Source organism: Mesocricetus auratus, unplaced genomic scaffold, assembly GCF_017639785.1.
Source record: "Mesocricetus auratus isolate SY011 unplaced genomic scaffold, BCM_Maur_2.0 Super-Scaffold_100033, whole genome shotgun sequence".
NCBI lineage: Eukaryota > Metazoa > Chordata > Mammalia > Rodentia > Cricetidae > Mesocricetus > Mesocricetus auratus.
This window is the reverse complement of record NW_024429213.1, coordinates 56,491-67,403: the sequence shown is the minus strand read 5'-3', so window position 1 is coordinate 67,403 and position 10,913 is coordinate 56,491. Positions and strand designations below refer to the sequence as shown.

Here is a 10,913-nt window from a genome sequence, read left to right as displayed (position 1 = left end):
AAGTTAAGCTTGTAGTTTCTAATACAGTGTTATATGGTAAGTTGTCATGAAGTTAAGCACTTAGTTTCACACACAGTGTTGTATCATTTGTTTTGAAGAAGTTAAGCATGTAGTTTCACACACAGTGTTGTATCTTTAGTTTTGAAGAAGTTAACCATGTAGTTTCTAAACAGTGTTATATGGTAAGTTCTCATGAATTTAAGCACATAGGTTAGGGTTAGGGTTAGGGTTAGGGTTAGGTTTAGCGTTAGGGTTAGGGTTGTATCGTTAGTTTTGAAGAAATTAAGCATGTAGATTCACACAGAGCGTTGTATCGTTAGTTTTGAAGAAGTTAACCATGTAGTTTCTAATTAAGTGTTATTTGGTAAGTTCTCATGAAGTTAAGTACTTAGTTTCTCCTGTAGTGTTCCATAGTTAGAATTCATGAAGTTAAGCACATAGTTTCTCCCTCAGTGTTTTATCGTTCGTTTTGAAGAAGTTAAGCATGTCGTTTGGAATACAGTGTTATCTGGTAAGTTCTTATGAAGTAAAGCAGATAGTTTCACACACAGTGTTGTATCGTTGGTTTCCATGAAGTTAAGTACATAGTTTCACACACTGTGTTGTATCATTAGTTTTGAAGAAGTTAAGCAGGTAGTTTCACACACAGAGTTGTCTCTTTAGTTTTGAAAAAGTTAAGCATGTAGATTCACACACAGTGTTGTATCGTTAGTTTTGAAGGAGTTTACCATGTAGTTTCTAAACCAGTGTTATATGGTAAGTTCTCCTGAGTTAAGCACATAGGTTAGGGTTAGAGTTAGGGTTAGGGTTAGGGTTAGGGTTAGGGTTAGGGTTAGTGTTAGGGTTGGATTAGGGCTAAGATTAGGGTTAGGGCTAAGATCAGGGTTAGGGTTAGGGTTAGGGTTAGGTTAGGGTTAGGGTTAGGGTTAGGTTTAGGTTTAGGGTTAGGGTTAGGGTTAGGGTTAGGGTTAGGGTTAGGGTTGTATGGTTAGCTTTGAAGAAGTTATGGATGTAGTTTCACACACAGTGTTGAATCCTTACTTTTGAAGAAGTTAACCATGTAGTTTTTAAAACAGTGTTACATGGTAAGTTCTCATGAAGATAAGCACATAGTTTCACACACAGTGTTGTATCGTTAGTTTTATAAAAGATAAGTATGTAGATTCACACACAGTGTTGTATCCTTAGTTTTGAAGAAGTTAACCATGTAGTTTCTAATACAGTGTTATATGGTAAGTTCTCAAGAAGTTAAGCACATAGTTTCACACACTGTGCTTGATCGTTAGTTTTGAAGAAGTTAAGCATGTAGTTTCACACACAGTGTTGTCTTTTTAGTTTTGAAAAAGTTAATCATGTAGTTTCACACACAGTGTTGTATCGTTAGTTTTGAAGAAGTTAACCATGTGGTTTTTAAAACATTGTTACTCGGTAAGTTCTCATGAAGATAAGCACATAGTTTCCCACACAGTGTTGTATCGTTAGTTTTGTAAAAGTTAAGTATGTAGATTCACACACATTGTTATATCCTTAGTTTTGAAGAAGTTAACCATGTAGTTTCTAATACACTGTTATATGGTAAGTTTTCAAGAAGTTAAGCACATAGTTTCACACACTGTGTTGTATCGTTATTTTTCAGGAAGTTAAGCATGTAGTTTCACACACATTTTTGTATCGTTAGTTTTGAAGAAGATAAGCATGTAGATTCACACACAGTGTTGTATAATTAGTTTTGCAGAAGTTAAGCATGTAGTTTCTAATACAGTGTTATATGGCAAGTTCTCATGAAGTTAAGCAAGTAGTTTCACACACAGTGTTGTATCGTTATTTGTGAAGAAGTTAAGCATGTAGTTTCACACACAGTGTTGTATCTTTAGTTTTGAAGAAGTTAACCATGTAGTTTCCAAAACAGTGTTATATGGTAAGTTCTCATGAAGTTAAGCACATAGGTTAGGGTTAGTGTTAGTGTTAGGGTTAGGGTTAGGGTTAGTGTTAGGGTTAGGGTTAGGGTTAGGTTAGGGTTAGGGTTAGGGTTACGGTTAGGGTTAGGGTTAGGCTTAGGGTTAGGGTTACGTTAGGGTTAAGGTTAGGGTTAGGTTTAGGGTTAGGGTTAGCGTTAGGGTTAGGGTTGTATCGTTAGTTTTGAAGAATTCAAGCATGTAGTTTCACACACAGTGTTGTATCGTTAGTTTTGAAGAAGTTAACCATTCAGTTTCTAAAACAGTGTTATATGGTAAGTTCTCATGAAGTTAAGCACATAGGTTAGGGTTAGTGTTAGTGTTAGGGTTAGGGTTAGGGTTAGTGTTAGGGTTAGGGTTAGGGTTAGGTTAGGGTTAGGCTTAGGGTTATGGTTTGGGTTAGGGTTAGGGTTAGGGTTAGTGTTAGGGTTAGGGTTAGGCTTAGTGTTAGGGTTACGTTAGGGTTAATGTTAGGGTTAGGTTTAGGGTTAGGGTTAGCGTTAGGGTTAGGGTTGAATCGTTAGTTTTGAAGAATTTAAGCATGTAGTTTCACACACAGTGTTGTATCGTTAGTTTTGAAGAAGTTAACCATGTAGTTTTTAAAACAGTGTTCTCATGAATATAAGCATAGTTTCACACACAGTGTTGTATCGTTAGTTTTATAAAAGTTAAGTATGTAGATTCACACACAGTGTTTATCCTTAGTTTTGAAGAAGTTAACCATGTAGTTTCTAATACAGTGTTATATGGTAAGTTCTCAAGAAGTTAAGCACATAGTTTCACACACTGTGTTTGATCGTTAGTTTTGAAGAGAATTAACACGCAGATTCATGCATAGTGTTCTTTCATTAGTTTTCAAGAAGTTATGCACTTAGTTTCACATACGGTGTTGTGTCGTTAGTTTTCATGAATTGAAGTACGTAGTTTCTCATATAGTGTTATATAGTTAGATTTCATGAAGTTAAGCACATATTTTCACACACAGTGTTGTATCATTATTTTTCAGGAAGTTAAGCATGTAGGTCACACACATTGTTGTATCGCTAGTTTTGACCAAGTTAAGCATGTAGATTCACACACAGTTTTGTATTGTTAGTTGTGAAGAAGTTAACCATGTAGTTTCTAATTAAGTGTTATATGGTAAGTTCTCATGAAGTTAAGTACATAGTTTCACACACAGTTTTGTATCGTTAGTTTTGAAGAATTTAAGCATGTTGTTTCCAATACAGTGTCATATGGTAAGTTCTCAAGAAATTAAGCACATAATTTCAAACACAGTGTTGTATCGTTAGTTTCCATGAAGTTAAGTACTTAGTTTCTCATGTAGTGTTCCATAGTTAGAATTCATGAAGTTAAGCAAATAGTTTCACCCTCAGAGTTTTACTGTTAGTTTTGAAGAAGTTAAGCATGTCGTTTGTAATACAGTGTTATCTGGTAAGTTCTTATGAAGTTAAGCAGATAGTTTCACTCACAGTGTTGTATCGTTGGTTTCCATGAAGTTAAGTACATAGTTTCACACACTGTGTTGTATCATTAGTTTTGAAGAAGTTAAGCATGTAGTTTCACACACAGTGTTATCTTTTTAGTTTTGAAGAAGTTAAGCATGTAGTTTCAAACACAGTCTTGTATCGTTAGTTTTGAAGAAGTTAACCGTGTAGTTTTTAAAAGAGTATTATATGGTAAGTTCTCATTAAGATAAGCACATAGTTTCGCACACAGTATTTTATCGTTAGTTTTGAAAAAGTTAAGCCTGTGGATTCACACACAGTGTTGTATCCTTCGTTTTGAAGAAGTTAACTATGTAGTTTCTAATACAGTGTTATGTGGTAAGTTCTCAAGAATTTAAGCACATATTTTCACACACTGTGTTTGATAGTTAGGTTTGAAGAGGTCAAACACGTAGATTCATGCTTAGTGTTCTTTCATTAGTTTTCAAAAAGTTAAGCACTTAGTTTCACATACTGTGTTGTATCATTAGTTTCCATGAAGTTAAGCAAGTACTTCCTCACACAGTGTTGTATTGTTAGTTTTGAAGAAGTTAAGCACGTAATTTCACGTACGGTGTTGTGTCGTTAGTTTTCATGAAGTTAAGTACGTAGTTTCTCATATAGTGTCATATAGTTAGATTTGATGAAGTTAAGCACATAGTTTCACACAGAGTATTGTATCATTTTTCAGGAAGTTAAGCATGTAGTTTCACATACATTGTTGTATCGTTAGTTTTGAAGAAGTTAAGAATGTAGATTCACAGACAGTGTTGTATCGTTAGTTTTGAAGAAGTTAAGCATGTAGTTTCTAATACAGTGTCATACGGTAAGTTCCCAAGAAATTAAGCACAGAGTTTCACACACAGTGTTGTATGGTTAGTTTCCTTGAAGTTAAGTACTTAGTTTCTCATGTAGTGTTCCATAGTTAGAATTCATGATGTTAAGCACATAGTTTCACCCTCATTGTTTTATCGTTAGTTTTGAAGAAGTTAAGCATGTCGTTTCTAATACAGTGTTATCTGGTAAGATCTTATGAAGTTAAGCAGATAGTTTCACACACAGTGTTGTATCATTGGTTTCCAAGAAGTTAAGTACATAGTTTCACACACAGTGTTGTGTCATTAGTTTTGAAGAAGTTAAGCATGTAGTTTCACACACAGTGTTGTACCTTTAGTTTTCAAAAATTAAGCATGTATATTCACACACAGTGTTATATCGTTAGTTTTGAAAAAATTAAGCATGTAGATTCACACACAGTATTGTATCCTTAGTTTTGAAGAAGTTAACCATGTAGTTTCTAATACAAGGTTATGTGGTAAGTTCCAAAGAAGTTAAGCACATAGTTTCACACACTGTGTTTGATCGTTAGTTTTGAAGAGGTTAAACACGCAGATTCATGCATAGTGTTCTTTCATTAGTTTTAAAGAAGTCAAGCACTTAGTTTCGCATACTGTGTTGTATCGTTATTTTCCTTAAAGTTAAGCACGTACTTCCTCACACAGTGTTGTATTGTTAGTTTTGTAGAAGTTAAGCACGTAGTTTCACATATGGTGTTGTGTCGTTAGTTTTCATGAAATTAAGTACGTAGTTTCTCATATAGTGTTATGTAGTTAGATTTCATGAAGTTAAGCACATAGTTTCACACGCAGTGTTGTATCGTTAGTTTTGAAGAAGTTAAGCATGTAGATTCACACACAGTGTTGTATCATTATTTGTGAAGAAGTTAAGCATGTCGTTTCTAATACAGTGTTATCTGGTAAGTTCCTACGAAGTTAAGCAGATAGTTTCACACACAGTGTTGTATCGTTGGTTTCCATGAAGTTAAGTACATAGTTTCACACACAGTGTTATATCATTAGTTTTGAAGAAGTTAAGCACGTAGTTTCTAATACAGTGTTATATGGTAAGTTATCATGAAGGTAAGCACATAATTTCACACACAGTCTTGTATCATTATTTGTGAAGAAGTTAAGCATGTCGTTTCTAATACAGTGTTATCTGGTAAGTTCCTATGAAGTTAAGCATATAGTTTCACACACAGTGTTGTATCGTTGGTTTCCATGAAGTTAAGTACATAGTTTCACACACAGTGTTATATCATTAGTTTTGAAGAAGTTAAGCATGTAGTTTCACACACAGTGTTGTATCTTTAGTTTTGAAAAAGTTAAGCATGTAGATTCACACACAGTTTTGTATTGTTAGTTTTGAAGAAGTTAAAAATTTAGCTTCTAAAACAGTGTTATATGGTAAGTTCTCATGAAGTTAAGCACATAGGTTAGGGTTAGGGTTAGGGTTAGGGTTAGGCTTAGGTTTAGGGTTAGGGTTAGGGTTAGGGTTAGGGTTAGGTTTATGGTTAGGGTTAGGGTTAGGGTTAGGCTTAGGGTTAGGGTTAGGGTTAGGATTATGGTTAGGGTTAGGGTTAGGGTTAGGGTTAGGGTTGTATTGTTAGTTTTGAAGAAGTTAAGTATGTAGTTTCACACACAATGTTGTATGGTTAGTTTTGAAGAAGTTAACCATGTAGTTTTTAAAAGAGTGTTATATGGTAAGTTCTCATGAAAATAAGCACATAGTTTCACACCCAGTATTGTATCGTTAGTTTTGAAAAAGTTAAGCATGTAGATTCACACACAGTGTTGTATCCTTAGTTTTGAAGAAGTTAACCATGTAGTTTCTAATACAGTGTTATATGGTAAGTTCTCAAGAAGTTAAGCACATAGTTTCACACACTGTGTTTGATTGTTAGTTTTGAAGAGGTTAAACACGTAGATTCATGCATAGTGTTGTTTCATTAGTTTTCAAGAAGTTAAGCACTTACTTTCACATACTGTGCTGTATCGTTAGTTTCCATGACGTTAAGCACGTACTTCCTCACACAGTGTTGTCTTGTTAGTTTTGAAGAAGTTAAGCACCTAGTTTCACATACGGTGTTGTGTCATTAGTTTTCATGAACTTAAGTACGTAGTTTCTCATATAGTGTTATATAGTTAGATTTCATGACGTTAAGCACACAGTTTCACACACAGTGTTTTATCGTTGGTTTCCATGAAGTTAAGTACATAGTTTCACACACAGTGTTGTATCGTTAGTTTTGAAGAAGTTAAGCATGTAGTTTCTAATACAGTGTTACATGGTAAGTTCTCATGAAGATAAGCACATAGTTTCACACACAGTGTTGTATCATTATTTGTGAAGAAGTTAAGCATGTAGTTTCACACACATTGTTGTATCGCTAGTTTTGAAGAAGTTAAGCATGTAGATTCACACACAGTGTTGTATCGTTAGTTTTGAAGAAGTTAACCATATAGTTCTTTTTTTTTGGAGAAAAAAAAGCTTTTATTTTTCCCTTAGGAGAAGAAACAGAAGTTAGGGAAACACATTTTTTTTTACAACCCACATTAACTTGCAGTTGGCCCTAACCCTTTGGGGAACAGATGTTATAAATGCTGGTTCTACCAGAATGAAGGTATTCACCACCCCAGGTAGAATGTACATGGATGCTTGAAGACTCTATGGTGTTTTTCCCTGAGAGAAGTGTAACACAAACAGAATTTGCCTGGAGCCATCTCCACACTGCCCCTCCCTCTTCGCTTCAGAGGATGTCTCAACTATTCTGCTAGCGAGTACTCAGATCAAGTGCCTCATCTCTAAGTAAAAACCCCTTTTCTCACCCACTTGTGCTCTGCAAGCCTTCATGGCCCTGGAACTAAAATACCTGTCTGTATAAACACAAACTCACACAACTGAATATGGGACACTAGCCTTTTATTCACCTTAACCTGTAGGGTTAATTAAACTACATAAAGTGCTTATAAGTCAAGAGATAAACATAAATAAGCAATTTATAACCAAGGATAAATCTAGGTACAAATAGCTCCAGCAAGACGACCTGTGGCTGAGATGGGCAGCCCGGGCATGTCTTCTCCCTTACATTCTTAGTCATCTGATTCAGGACTATTTTTATCTGTAGTCCTAACGAAAGGTCACATTCTGAGGCAAGCTTTCAAAATGACCGTAGCTCAAACAAACTCCTCAGTTTACCAGTGGCTATTATAGAACTGAGGCTCAACAAAACACACCTTTTTAAAAATTTAAGTGAGCATATCCATACTAGGAGCAAACTGTATAGAAACTTATGTATGATGCAGCTCACTCCAACTTCTCAAATTCCCAAGGGGACTTTTGATCAATAGGATAAACAGTGGAAAAGGGAGTTTCACCCCCATACCCGTTACTGTTGGTCATAGGGCTCAAAGAGGAAGTGTCACTTCACTGCCCTCTAAGGAGACAAAGTTCTGCTGACTCTGATAGGATGGGAGGGAGATCACTTAGGTTCAGAGTTGGAGGGTGAGGGTTCCAGGGAGGAAATGTAGACTTCGATTATATTTATAGAGGGACCAGGAGATCTTAACAAGCCAGTATGTAAAGAAAGGAGAGGAAGTAAAGGTTAATACAACAGGTGGGACATTTAGAGACTAATACAGAAATTAAAAACAAAGCTTGGCAATCATTAGCAGAAAAGAAATACATATTTGTTTTATTGACACCACCAGGCTTAAACTTGTGTCAAACAAGTAAACCTTGTGAATAGCACCATGGTTATGAGTCTAGCCTGTGATACCAAACCACTTTACAATTTAAAGTCAACAGGGGGCCATATGCCTCACATCTGTGATCCTTACATACAAAATCAGACTGGAAAATTAAGCCTGCATAGTTATGAATCCAATTTGTTCCACTATAACCAGTCCACACACACAACTGGTTCTGTATATACTCTAGAGCTGATCATGACAACGTTTTAAAAAGCTGTAAGAAATAGATTTCTAACTAGAGAAGTTGCAAGTTTCAAAAGGGTACGGAAAAATTAAATCTGAGTCATCCCTCCTTTTCTACTCAAAGAAATAGACTTTCTGTAAAAATATATACAATTTTTACAGACAAATCCAATTTATATGCTGTTTTCCTTAAAAATTGAGGCTTTTCAGTTTTGTAACTAATTAGTGAACCTTAAGTCAAGTACTTTTGGCCATTACTAGGCTAATAAATTTAAGATTATCATCAAAACCAAGCCCAAGTAGACAGGACTGCGTCCTGAGCACTTGGACTTCGTCAAGAAGTACTCCTGGGAAAGCTCAGAGAGCCTTTCACATTCTTGTACAGTACTGCAGCTTCCTAGTCATGGTCTGGTTACTTGCAGCTTAAATCCAACTTACACAGATCACCGCCATTGTTAGTGCTTCTCTCTCAACACTACAGGAGTGGAGTGACAGACTGCACATTTAGTAAGTTCTATGACTAGCCTGAGGACTGGCCACTCTTCTAGACAACGAAATCAAGTCTGTTCACCTACCCACTTCCATTCATTCAATCTACAAGTCCTCCTCCATGGCCTCCCAAAGTTTGCTGAGTGAAAACTTGGCTTCTTTCAGATAGTAACTCTTCAAGAGGGAGCACTTCCCCATGTATTTATTCTTGTTAGCCACAATCCTGTAGCCACTTGCTTGCTTTCTGGCTATGTTGCTAGAGTAGAACTCCTGGATTGTTAAAGCCCGGGCAGCTTCAAGTCCAACTTCATAAATACATTTGTTTTCACAGAAGCAGGTGGTTTGGTGGCTGGAGTTAAGAGTCCCCTACTGCACACATAAGGCTATCTTATTAGATATGCCAGGCCAGCCCCTACTCCAGCCACACCCGCAAAAGCCAGCAGCACATTTCTGATGCCGCCTTCTAGGTCCTGTACGTGGAAGAACTCCACAAACCCATCCCAGCCTCTTTGTTTGACCAGCCAGTCCCGTTTTGTCCTGACAAGAATGTCTGTGATACTGTCTGCTAATGGTTCGATGCAGCTTTCCTGGTTTATGCTCTTCAAGTGTTTGGCCACATAGGCACCAAAAGAAATAAGAGTCACAATCCTGCCCCAGTTTGTTACGCCATCTTTGAAAACATGGACCATCACTCGAGAAAAATATTTGACATCGTCTTCGTTTTTAATGTCCATTTTCCGAAGCATGCCCTGGAAGGCCGTCTCGTGGTTGCGCTGCACCCCGTCGCCCACGCGCCACAGGGTCTCCAGCGCCCTCTGGCCTGCCGGGCCCGCCTCGCCCAGCGGCTTCGCGTCCTTGACGCCAGCCGCCTGCTCGCGCAGGTAGCGCGAGATAATCTCGCGCGACTGGCAGTACAGCTCGTCGTTCTCCTCCCCTCCTCCTCGGCCGGCAGCGGCGTGGAGGCCAGCAAGCCTTCGGCGGCCGTGCTCTTCGCCGCCTCGCTCACACGCTCCAGCAGGGGCAGCGCGGCCGGCCGCTTGCCGAGCGCCTCCGGCTCATAGCCGTCCAGTTCGTCCTCGAGAGATATGATGGCGGCGGCCGGCGCGGCCATCTCCTCGGGCGGCACGGCGAGTAGACCGTAGAGCGGGCGACCTGAGCAGCCTCCTCTCTTCTGACGCGGTGACTTCGGGGTCCTCCGTGCCCACGGGAGGCAGCTGCACCACCACCTGTGCGCCGGGCAGCAGGCCGGCCTCCCCTCCCCCCTCACACCCTGCCTTGGCCTCCTCGGCCATGAGGCGCGCCCCGGCCTGAGAGCCACCGCCCGCACCCAGGCTGGCGCCGCCTCAGTACAGGTTCAGGCCTATCACCTCATTTCTCCACAGGCCAAACATGGTCGGACGCCGCAGGCTGGGGGGGACTAGCGCTGGGAAGGCCGCGACTCCAGACTCGAGGGAGGCAGAAGTCGAGAGTCAACCATGTATTCTCTAATTAAGTGTTATGTGGTAAGTTCTCATGAAGTTAAGCACATAGTTTCACACAGAGTTTTGTATCGTTACTTTTAAAGAAGTTAAGCATGTCGTTTCTAATACAATGTTATCTGGTAAGTTCTTATGAAGTTAGGCAGATAGTTTCACACACAGTGTTGTATCGTTGGTTTCCATGAAGTTAAGTACATAGTTTCACACACAGTGTTGTATCGTTAGTTTTGAAGAAGTTAACCATGTAGTTTCTAAAACAGTGTTATATGGTAAGTTCTCATGAAGTTAAGCACATAGGTTAGGGTTAGGGTTAGGGTTAGGGTTAGGGTTAGGCTTAGGGATAGGGTTAGGGTTAGGCTTAGGGTTAGGGTTATGGTTATGGTTAGGGTTAGGGTTAGGGTTAGGGTTAGGGTTAGGGTTAGGGGTAGCGTTAGGGTTAGGGATAGGGTTAGGGTTGTATCGTTAGTTTTGAAGAAGTTAAGCATGTAGTTTCACACACAGTGTTGTATCATTAGTTTTGAAGAAGTTAACCATGTAGTTTTTAAAACAGTGTAATATGGTAAGTTCTCATGAAGATAAGGACATAGTTTCACACACAGTGTTGTATCGTTAATTTTGAAAATGTTAAGCATGTAGATTCACACACAGTGTTGTATCCTTAGTTTTGCAGAAGTTAAGCATGTAGTCTCTAATACAGTGTTATATGGTAAGTTCTCAAGAAGTTAAGCA

At 38.6% G+C, this 10,913-nt stretch overlaps 1 pseudogene; it reads right to left on the bottom strand.

Annotated features, from left to right (window-relative positions):
* Window positions 1-8,892: 8,892 nt before the first annotated feature.
* On the bottom strand, window positions 8,893-10,097 carry LOC121135238 (annotated as a pseudogene).
* Window positions 10,098-10,913: the final 816 nt, after the last annotated feature.